Here is a 12466-nt window from a genome sequence, read left to right as displayed (position 1 = left end):
TTATAGAATAGAGGGGAAGATGGGGAAGGAGAGCAGGAGTGAATGAGCCTTGCTCTCATAAGAATTGCAATAGCATACAAACTCAAGTGGGTATAGTAATATATCTTGCTCTCAGGGTAAGTGGGAGGGGAAGGAGATAAGGGGAAAAGGATGAAGAAAGGGAGGGCAGATTGGGGAAGGGGCAGTCAGAGGCAAAACACTTAAACAGGCAAAGGGTAAAAGAAGACAGAAAATAGAGTAAATATCATGGGGAGCAAATTGGATGGAGGAAAACATGGTTAGCAATAGTAATTGGGGAAAATTTTGAAGCAGAGGCGAGAGCAATGCAAGATGATGATGATGGTGCTGGTCATGGTGGTGGTGGTACTTACTGCTGGGCTACTCTGAAGAAAATTCCTTGTCAGCTATGTTACTATATAGATGTTAGCTATTATTGTTGCTGCAATAATCAACCTTGTGGGTTTTCTGAAATGAAATCTCCCTTTACAGTACTATATAAATTCAGTTTACTATTAAAAAAAGATGAGCAGAATGCTACAAGAAAAACCTGGAAAGACTTACACAAGCTGATGCAAAGTGAAATGTACTGTATACAAAAATGCAATACTATAAGACGATATTCTGTGAATCCTTAGTTCTTTTTAGTAATGCAATGATTCAAGACAACTCTAAAGGATTTAAGAAAACTGTAATCCATCTACAGAGAAACAACTGGTGGTATCTGAATACCGATGGAAGTATATTTTATTATTGTTATTTCATTTTTCTAAAGTTTTTTGACTACTATGTTTTGCATGACTGCACATGTATAACTTGAATTGCTTGAGTTCTTAAGGGGGGTTATGGAGGACAGAAGATAATTTGGAACACATAGTTTTAAAAATTAATGTTACATTTTTTTCATGTAATGTAGGGAAAATTCTAAATAAACAAATAAATAAATGAAGGGAAGTATAATTGATTGAAGGAACTGGGAATTGTTTAGTATGAAAAGGGAAGAATAGCTGCTTTCAAGTCTGTAACAGGTTGCAGCAGAAGAGTGAGTAGACTGGTTCTACCTGTCTCCAAAGAGAAGAACAAGGAGAAATATACAATGGTTGCAAAGATGGAAATATTTTATATATTTTTTTTCCATCAATTGGAATGCCAGGTCCTTCTAGTGCTAGTTTGTGGGCCTGGAAGACTGAAAGGCTGTAGTGCCCTGGACAGTTGTATGGAAGTTAGGAAAAAGGAAGTGTTTTAGCAAAAATATAATGAAGTCAAATTATTGTCTTATAAAAGAGTTTGGTCTAATATAATCTCTTTCAAATAGTAACAATAATTTATTTTGCATAGATACTATTTTCTCTCTGAACATGTTATAGATTTAAATTTTAAATTCTATAAATTTACATTTTTTATCATTTGGATGCTATTTTATAAGTTTATTTCTATTTCAGAGATTCATGATTTAAAATACATTTTGTGCTTTCTAAAAAGTGTTATTTTATATTTTCAGAGATGACCATCTACTCTTTTAAGTTATTTTTATGCCCATTTGCATTCACAGATTGAGGAGTAACTATTTGCTTAATTACATATTATGCCTACACTAAAACTGAGGTGAGGAGATTTTCTACAATAAGCAAAAGGTGTACACTAATGGTCTGAGTACATAAAAATTTAGTTAAACAATGAGGAATATATTTGTCTCCATATTAAGGGAAAAAATTGAATGAAGCAACAGGAAACAAGATATTTAATAAGGCAATAGTATCTGAGATCAGAATACAGCTATGAATTCATTTTTACTAGAAGTCTTTTCTATACTTCTTTTCTCTAAATGTACTAGTCTCTGATCAGATGTTGATTGAGGATTACAAAACACACAAGAAAAATATAATTAACTTATCATATAATATGATTGACAAATGATTGGGTAAAAGAGATGGTAGCTACAGTTGATATCTTGATCCATAATTTGAGACCTATTTTTATCTCTCTCCTATTGATTCCATCTCATAATGAACTCTAATCTGAAACAGGTGCTTCTTCTTGTGAATTAGATGTGTATGATACCTAGATAATATATACCCTGTAGAATAAAAGAAACAGACTAAGTAGAGCTTTTATAGGGGCCAACCACATCAGCAGAGGCATGAATCAAAGAAGGAACTCTTTGGCAGCCATCAAGGTGATATAATTTAAAGAAGAGTGAGATCCTCAGTAATAATTGCTATAAAATTATTGTGAAATGTGGAAAGAGTGAGAAAGATGAAAAGTAAGATATTCCTGACTTGCAGAAATTCATCAGTCTTTTTGGTGGAAATGTCACTGAAAAGGAAGGGCTATAGCAGAAAGTAGAGGCGAAAAAGTATTTCACTATGTAAGGCTGCTCTCAGGGAAAACTAGAGAATGGTGCTCAAAGGGGAATATGGTAAGTTTTGTTTTGTTTTGCAGTCTCCTGGAAGTTGTGATGAGGAAAGTATTTGGGATATCCCTTAGTTCTCAAAAGCCATTAAAATGCTTGGTCTCTGAAGAACTTGTTTTGAATTAATAGTTTTATATCACAGAACTTGATTATGATATTATTATAGTTCTCTAATGACAGGAGAAAGCTTAGCTACTTGAAAATTCCTTGTCTATTTATAATATCTCCTGTTGAAATATAACATAATGAGGAGTGTCAGTTACAATAAGCCTTTTGGTATCAGGCAGAGATGACATTTTTTAACAATCAACAATGGCCGAGTTTCCTAATTTAGCATGTCTTCTCTTTTTATTGTCTTCTTTTTTCTAAGATAAGTTTAGTCTAAAACCCTCTACTTTAGGAAATCACATAATTTCCTCCATTAATGAGGCTACTATGAATGAATTTATGTATTTTCGAGTCCTATTACTAATAAGAGATGCAATACAGAATCTTGGATATGGAGCAGGTCATGGAAGGATAGAAGACCTGTTTTTGTGTTCTGCCTCTGACACATATTGCCACTGGGACCCTGGATAAATGGATTAATACTTCCCTGTTCTAGATAACCATTTTAGACTATTCTGAATGTCCCAACCTGACTGAAGCTCAACATTTCTTTGAACCACCGAAAACAAGATCTTTGTCCCAATACATGCCAGTACAATTCAGCATTTTATCTCCTGTCTCTCACTGATTAAAAAAATGATATTTTATACTAGTTTATTTCTAGATATCTTATTTACCCACTTTTTCAAGGCCTACACTTTCCAAAAAGTAATCTTATGCTTTTAATTATCATCTCTATGTTTAGTAACTTTTTCCAAGCCCTGGTCTTACATCTCTAATTGCCTATTGGACATTTCAAGCTAAACCTCCTAAAGACAGCCCAAACTTAATGTGACCAAAATAGAACCCCTTATTTTTTCCCCAAAATATATCTTCTAAATTTCTCTATTTCTGTCAAAGTTTACACTATCTTCCCATTAATACAGGTTCAATATAATCCTCAATGTAATTACACCAATGTAATCTTTGACTCCTCATTAATACTAACCTCCCATATTAAATCAATTATCAAATCATGTAATTGCTAGTAGTTGTAAACATCTTAAATTGATTTCCTTCTCTCCAACTCACAATCACTATCCTTGTTCTATCAGTACTTTTTTTTTTGCTTAAATTATCTAAATGACCTCTGCATTGGTCTACTTGCCTCAAATCCATTCCATCCTACATAAAGCCGGAGAAAGGGTTTTTATTAAATTGAGGGCTTAAAGATGTCATGGTCCATCTCAGTAAACTATTGTACCTTACTAAATTGCCTCTAGAATCAAATATGAACTGTCCTCTTTGGTATTTAGAAAACATTACTACCTGGTCTCAAGCAACTTATCCCACTTTATTATATATTGCTCTTTACATGGTCCCTGAAGTCTAGCCAGTGTCATTTTTCTTGTTCCTCACAAATACCATTACATTTCATTTCTCCATGATTTTTATGCTGGCTATCGCCAATATCTAGAGTATATTATTACTCTCTTTATAGCCCTTGGACTGTCACTTAACCTTTATTCTGCCTCAGTTTCCTTAACTCTAAAAGGAAGATAATCAGAAGACATGCCTCCCAGCTGTTAAGAAGAATAATTGAACTAATATATTAAATTTATTCATAATAGTGAGCTACTGAAGATTGCTAATCAGGAAGGAAGGAAATGAGAATTTATCAAGTGCCTACTATGTGTCAGTAACTGTGACAGAAAAAGAGCAGAGAAGGCAGTTACAGGATATAATACAGGTTTGGGACTTGAAAATTCATGAACAGTAATTATATGAGTTGAAAAGAAAGTTTCTACAGACTCCAACCCTGAATCACATTATTTCAACTGTTTTTTTCTGCTCCTTTTATCACAGTTCTTGTCACATAGTAATAAATCCTCATTTCCTTCCTGATCAACAAACTAGTAGCTCCCTAATTATCTCTATTATCTAATATAACAACCTGGGCTAAAATTTTCACTTACCATCTATGGCTAAAGTGAAGTAAACTTGCAGATAATGCAAGTGATAATTTGATGAATCAAAAGGGAAGGTTTATTTTATTTTTGTGGGACAATGAGGGTTAAGTGACTTGCCGAGGGTCACCCAGCTAGGAAGTGTCAAGTGTCTGAGGCCAGATTTGAACTCAGGTCCTCCTGAATCCAAGGCCAGTGCTTTATCCTCTGGGCCACCTAGCTTCCCCAAGGAAGAATCATAGAAAAGACATCACTATGTTTTTCAGGTCTCAAATATAAGGAAGAGGTTGGAATGGAGATAATGACTATGAACCAAGAACTGAATTTCTTAAGCAAGAAATATTACAAACCAGTAATTATCAAAATTATTTGATATTATATATATTTTATTTTGTATTGGTTTTTGGTAAGGCAATTGGGGTTAAGTGACTTGCCAAGGGTCACACACCTAATTAAGTGTTGTGTTTAAGACTGGATTTGAACTCAGGTCCTTCTGACTCCAGGGCCAGTGCTCTATCCACTGTGCCACATAGCTGCCCCGATATTATATATTTTATAAAGAAAATAAGTAGAACAGGGAATAAATAATTGGAAAATAGGTTTACAGCTGCAAGGTAAATTAGTCAAATATTTGTCAAATCAAGTCAAACCTTATAATTTTCCAGATGAATAAACTAAAACCCAGTGAATTTAAGTGACTTGCACAAAGTCATGTGTATAGTAAGGAGCACAAATGGAATTTGAACACATTTTCTGACTCTAAATCCATAGATCATTCTACTATTCTAATCTTGTTATATAAGTATGCCATAAGTATGTTATATAAGTATAAGCCATTCTCTTCAGAAATCTTGTGTTTTATATAGAAAAGAGCATAAGCTAATAGGAGAATAACTATTCAAACTGGAAAATAACAACAACAAAAACAAAAACAAAAAATAGCTTGGTAAAAGACAGGTTTGACCAGGATATTATAGCATTATCCTATTCCATTTGGGTATAGATATAAATTTATCACTTCATTATGATCCTATAATGAAATCTCCTGGTGAGGAGATTGCTTTAAGCAAAGATCTTTAAATAGTAACCAATCTACACTCTTGGGGATTTGTTTGCGAGAATTAGAAGTTGAGTGACTTGCTCAGTTTTCAATAGCCAATATAAGTCAGAGGCAAGATTTGAACCCAGGTTTTTTTTTTTCTCTAAGGCTATCAAGCTATAAAGTATAACTATTCATACAATATTGAATAATAACACAATATATTGCAAATGTATAAAGAAAATATGTTCTAAAAGTCACATCATATATACTTTGTTGGACTCTTTAAATCATTGCACACTATCTTTTTTTTTCTATGTGTAAAATCACACCTGATTCTTGAAACCTTCATTTGTAGGTGTCAAAGATGAGAGAATAAAAAACAATTGTTTGAACTAAAAGGGAAAATGGAATAGATAGGCTATTGAATAGTGACCCTACAGAATAGGCATTCGTAGCTTGGAGTTTAAATAGCTGACAGAGAGACAGAGATATAATCTGTGTTTTAATATAGTTTATTTCCCTTGCAATTCTATTTATTTTGTTTTTTTAATTTAAATTATTATTCTAAGGCGTCCTTGGGCCAAAGTGGTCCATGACCCATAAAAGATGGTTAATATACCCTGACCTAGGGGATCTTTGATCTTAAAGTCCTTAATATTAGTGTACTTCACAGAAGTGCCATTATGCATTCCTATATCCCCAAACATTTCTAATTGGTTAATTCTAAATTTGGGGATGGTTAATTTTTCACCCAGAAAACTCTTTTTATAATACAATATTTAAAAAAAATATTTACCTAAATCAGACCCCATTTTTTCTATGGTAAGAAAGTAAGCTGTTAAAGTGTATTACAGTAAACCTAGGTAATTTTTTTGGATGGGGCAATGAGGATTAAGTGACTTGCACAGGGTCACACAGCTAGTAAGTGTCAAGTGTCTTAGCCAGATTTGAACTCAGGTCCTCCTGAATCCAGGGCCAGTGCTTTATCCACTGCACCACCTACCTGTCCCAAGCCTAGGTTATTTCTAAAGAAATATATCTTTTTTGGTAGCTATATAAAGTGAAGGCTCTCTTAATATTGACAATTTACAAATGAAATTAAGTTCCTCATGACTTATTTTTTTGGAGTGTGGGAATGGGAGATAAGACAATGTACCACTCTCTGAAAGCAGTGCAACAGACTATGTGGACCCCTTTAAGTTGCTTTTCTTCCCTTCATCTGCTTTCTCATTTGGCATATATAGTGTAAGTGTCTAAAATTCTAGCTAGTCTGTCTAAAATATCTAATGATTGGTCACCAATAAATTAGAAGCTTTAGCAAGAGTTTAGACTTTTAAGCATTTATTAAAGAGAATAAGAATTTGGTGAAGAGAGAGAGAAAGAGGCCTAGATTCATATATCTATCAAAGAGAGAGCACATTTTAGCTCTACTCTCCACGAGAGTCCAGATGAAAGAGAGCTAACCACACCTCCTTCATCCCACAAGCCTCCTGTGAAACTGGGAACATACTATCCACTCGCACACACAGCTCCACGCTAATTGGTTGGTAGCTTTGATAGTACCTACAAGCAAACGTCACTTCCTGATGCCAAGGACCTGACCACATGGCTTGCCCTCAGATGCCTTCTCCTCATGGTGGAGCTTTCCTACAGTAACTCTCCAGCAGGTGGCATCATTCCAATAATTACAGTCCCCCCTTTGTTTCATCAAGGAGCACAGGATGTTTCCTTGATGAAACAATCAAAAATAATAGAATATAATACCCTATGTTAACAACAATATAGAAAAGGGAGAAAGGGGAAATTTTGTCCAGAGGGGCATTCCCTCATGAAACAGAGCTTTGACACTTCCTTCAGAGGGACGGCCTCTGTAGAGAATACATGTTAAAAATGGTGTATATAATAACAGAAGGGAAAAAGAAAAACAGCAAAACAAAACTGTTCATCTAAAGTCTTTGAGATCTTTTCTCAGATGATTCTTGGGATGTCCTCTGGGTGTAGTTGTGGAATGGAAGTCTTTTCAGGGGTTGATGTGTGGATGCTGGTAATCAGCCAGGAAGCTATCCTACAAAATTGAGCTTAACACAATTTTAAAATAGCTTTGTCAATAATCAAATCAAACAATGAGAGTTCTCAAAAACATGTCTAAGGGAATTCAGAATCTTAGTTGTTACACATGAAACATAATAAAACAAAAATTGAAACATTTTCTAAAAACTTAATATTACTATAGTCTGCCCTGTTGAGGGTAAATTGAGAAGACAATTGTGATATTAATTTTAAAACATAATTTTTATCTTTGTTTCATCACTTTTTGCATCATCTTCCTAATTATCCTCATGCTGTTATGAGAAATTTTTTAAAATCCAATATAATTGGTAACAGATGTCAAGGCCAAATCTAACACTGTATTTATCATGACACCTGAGATAATTATGGGGTTTACCATAAAAGAAGAGAGAAATGATGGGATATGAGTATTCCCACACTTGAGAAATATATACTGCCCATGCAGTATACCAGGCTTAAAATAGGTGGCTGGAATATACGTCCATGCCACTGAACATATTGGAGGAAACTGAGGTCAGGCTTAATCAGATGCATGGGACTGAGACATCCATGGCATCAAGCATATGGGAGGGGGCATAGAAGCTATGTGTAAAATGAGATGGGGGGGCAGCTAGGTGGTGCAGTGGATAGAGCCCCAGCTCTGGATTCAGGAGGACTTGAAATCCAGCCTCAGACACAACACTTACTAGTTGTGTGACACTGGGCAAGTCACTTAACCCTCATTGCTCTGCAAAAAAAAAAAATGAGATGGGTGGGATGAAAACTTCCAGCCATCTGTACAGTATTGTGGGGAAAAATTAAACCAAGAGAAACCAACCTCAACGTTTGTCAAAAGCTGTTCCCTCGGCCATACCTTGACTTCATTCACATTTCCCCTCATGTGACAGTTCAATGTCTGCTCTTGCATGTATTCCTCTTGTGATCAGATGGCATCATGGCCAACTGGCCTCTGTTAACTCAGAATGAAGGCAATTAGTGTCTTAAATGATTAGTTCCCATAATCCAAGTCTCATAAGGATTTAAAAATTGAGAATAATAATGATCACAAAAATGTGTATGTACCTTGACTCAGAATATAATATACAATTATGCAATAGTTTCAAATAATACATTTTTTATTAAGTATACAATTACTTTTGTGAAAAATCAGAACATATTTAAATACAAATTAAAACACAACACAATATTAAAAGAATAAGAAGCTTTACAAAAATAAGCCCATGTTATTGAATTTAAAATGTAGTTGCAATAGCATAAAAACCCTTATTTAAACATTTAAACTGGCTTTAAAAAAATAATATCTAAAATAACCAAATAGCATATTATTATATTATATAACATATCCTTATTTATGGCAATAATAAATTAGATTACATAAATATGAGAAAAGAAAAAAGAAAACTTTTGCAAATGTTCCCCTATTTTTAAAAAATATATACTTATCAAAATAATACTTCTTGAATAAATTTACACTTGCCATGGCAACCAATTTGCCAGGGAAATGCTTTATGGAGTTTGATCAAATAATTAGTTGGAAAACAAACAATTTAGAATATGGGAGCACAATACTCCTACAGTTAACATTGTATTATGAAATCAAAACCACCAACATAGTTTCAAAAATAGAGATATATACAACAAAATACACATGGAAGAATAAAAGACAATGAAATTCAAACTAGAGAAATCTAAATGAATATGAACTTAACATTAATAAGAGTATTACAAAATATCAATTTGATCACATGAATATAAAAAGGCTTTTATGAATATTCCTTTTTTAAAAAAACTAAGTATAAAACAATATCTCAAAAGCATGAAAATCTCTATGAAAATAAATCCATACTATTAATTTCAAAATGTAGATGTAATAGCATAGAAATCCTATGTAACCTCTGAACTGACATTATTTCTCTGAGTGAATTTAGAACACTTTTGATTCCAATATCTAAAATCCCCAATACTTATATCAACACCTTGCTGTTTACTTCTACATTTCTGCAAAATGTCTTCTTGAAATATGATGATTGTCATTTTTATTCAGCTTAAATTTGTCTTCTTTAACCCCTCTATTTTCTGTCAGTCCTTTCATAATATGAATGCTTTATAAGGTTACTAATTAAAGACAAAAGCAGTTTAACACAATTATGAACAAAATGAGCATATCTGGAATTTAAAGGGTTTTCAAGGTTGGTTTGGGAGAATGACAGCCCATTGGGTCAGAATCACAGCCAGACTAGGGGAGGGCTGAGACTGACTGCTCTGGTAACTGAGTAGAAGCTGCAAATGCAGGTAGAGAAAGCTGTGCATGCTCAAGTTCAGGACCTGAGGAGGGTGGATTAGATCTTTGGACTTCCCTGGCAGGAGGATCAAGGGATTTGGCCATGGGAGGAGTAAGAGGTAGCACCAGAGGAGGGGGAGGAGGTGGGGTCCCAAGAGGAGGGGAGGGACTAGGACAATTTGAATCATGTTTGGTTTCGAACTCAGGCCTGGTTTCCCCTTCTCCCACTGCCTCTAGATGTGGTTGGGGCATTGCCTCCAGATGTGGTTGGGGCATTGCCTCCAGGCATGCAAAAGAAGAGAAAATCTTAGTGTTACAATTTGAAAAAAATCTAGGAGTCAGAGGTTTCTCTGTAAAGGCATGGTTGGGAGAGGGGGGGGGATATTTATATTCGCTTGTGCGTGCACCTTGCTCGCTCTTCTAACGAAAATAAAAATAGAAAATCCACAAAAACAAATCATTGACATGATATCATCCCCCATTTGTCTGGTTAAACAGACTAAAATTAGAAACAAGGTACTTATGGAGTTGAAAAAAATCCATTTGAAAATTTAAAGGGAGAACAGCCAATACTTAGCAGTACTTTCGAATTTAAAGGGACAGGGTAGGGGAAATTTCTTACCCAACCGGAAGATCAGAAGATCAAGCTTCAGGTTTCCTCTTCATGGTCAGCCATCTGTAAGGGACTAAAATTCTAGCTAGTCTGTCTAAAATATCTAATGAATGGTCACCAATAAGCAGCTTTAGCAAGAGTTTAGACTTTTAAGCATTTATTAAGGAGGATTAGAATTTGGTGAAGAGAGAGAGAAAGAGGCCTAGATTCATCTATCTATCAAAGGGAGAGCACATTTTAGCTCCAATCTCAACCAGTGTCTAGATGAAAGAGAATGAACCCTACCTCCTTCATCCCACAAGCCTCCTGTGAAACTGGGAACATCCCATCCACTCGCACACACATCTCCAAGCTAATTGGTTGGTAGCTTTGATAGACAGTACCTACAAGCAAATGTTACTTCCTGACACCAAGGACCTGACCACATGGCTTGCCCTCAGATGCCTTCTCCTCCTGTTGGAGCTTTCCTACAGTAACTCTCTAGCAGGTGGCTTCACTCCAATTTTTACAATAGGGATTAACAGCAAACTTTACCTTAAGTTCTGGGCTCTAGGGAAAGGTAGTCCAGATCCTGAGACAACCAAAACCAACATTGTAAGTTGAAGGAACTGGACATTTTTAAACTGGAGAAGAGAAGACTAAAGCACTGAGGCTATTCCTCAAATACTCAAGTATTTGAAAAGCTGTCCTGTGGAGAGGGGATTCCATTTATTCAGCATAATAATACAGGAATAACTCAGACCAGTGGATGCAGATTTGGGATGAATATATAAGAGAACTTGACCAGACTTAGAAGTACTGTAAGATTGTATGGATTGGAGGACAGCTAGGTGGCATAGGGTATAAAGCACCAGCCCAGGCTTCAGGAGGACCTGAGTTCAAATATGGCCTCAGACACTTGACTGTGACCTTGGGCAAGTCACTTAACCCTCATTGCCCTTTCCCCCCAAAAAAAAAATTTAAAAAAAAAGAAAGATTGAATGGATTGTCTCTAAAACAAATAGGTTTCTTTCCACAGGTTCAGAGCTATATAGACACTTACTGTGTATTCTATCAAGGGGGTTAGGCTATGGGGTTTGGATGCAGTCACCTCTTCAATTCCAACTCTTGGATTCTAGGATTCTATTTGATACTGCAACTTGTCATTTATGTGCCTTTCATTTCCTTTCAGTTTTGAAAGAGTTTCCCTTATTTTTGGAGTGAGTTAACACTGAATGTGTTCTTATGATGGGTCAGACTAATACATCACCATACTGACAGCTCTTATCACAGTTGTTCTGATGATGTATTATTGTAAGACATCATCAGGGGGTTGTCACAGTGATGATTTATTAGTGTTTTACATCAGAGGATTGATAGTGAAGAGAAAAATTCCTGAGAAAGAAATATTTAGTAAGTTGCATTAATAGCTCACAAATTCCAAATGCTGCATGTCCCCCCTTTTGAAGATAAATACATTTTTTCTAATTAGGGAAAATGTTACATTATAGTTATTAAACAGCAATATTTAATTATTCAACTTTAAAATTAACTTATTATTTTTATTTTATTGTATATTGATGGAAACATGGCATCTTCATAGTGAATACACTTTTCAACAATGAAAAATTATTCAATTCAACGCAACAAGCATTTATGGGAAAAAGAGAGGGAGTGGGGAATGAAAGAAAGACAGCTCCCACTTACAGTGATCTTAGATGATTAGAGATAGAAGAGATGTTAAAAGACATATAGTATTCAATGGTGTATGCATATTTCACATGCAATCATATACGCAAAAATATATATTTCTGAAATCTTGAAGTCCCTTCAAACATTCATTTTTTCCTATAGTATGTCAACAAATATGATTACACATTTGGGTTTCTTTTGCATTCTGAACCATTCCTTTCTCAGTATTTTGGCATTTTCTGAAAACTTCAGTCAAGTTCCATTATGCTCTGGGGAAAACCATATACAACATATCTTTTTTGTAATTCTCTAGCTGTTGTTTCAA

This window comes from Dromiciops gliroides, chromosome 3 (assembly GCF_019393635.1).
Source record: "Dromiciops gliroides isolate mDroGli1 chromosome 3, mDroGli1.pri, whole genome shotgun sequence".
Taxonomy (NCBI): Eukaryota; Metazoa; Chordata; class Mammalia; order Microbiotheria; family Microbiotheriidae; genus Dromiciops; species Dromiciops gliroides.
Note: the sequence above shows the minus strand (reverse complement) of the source record.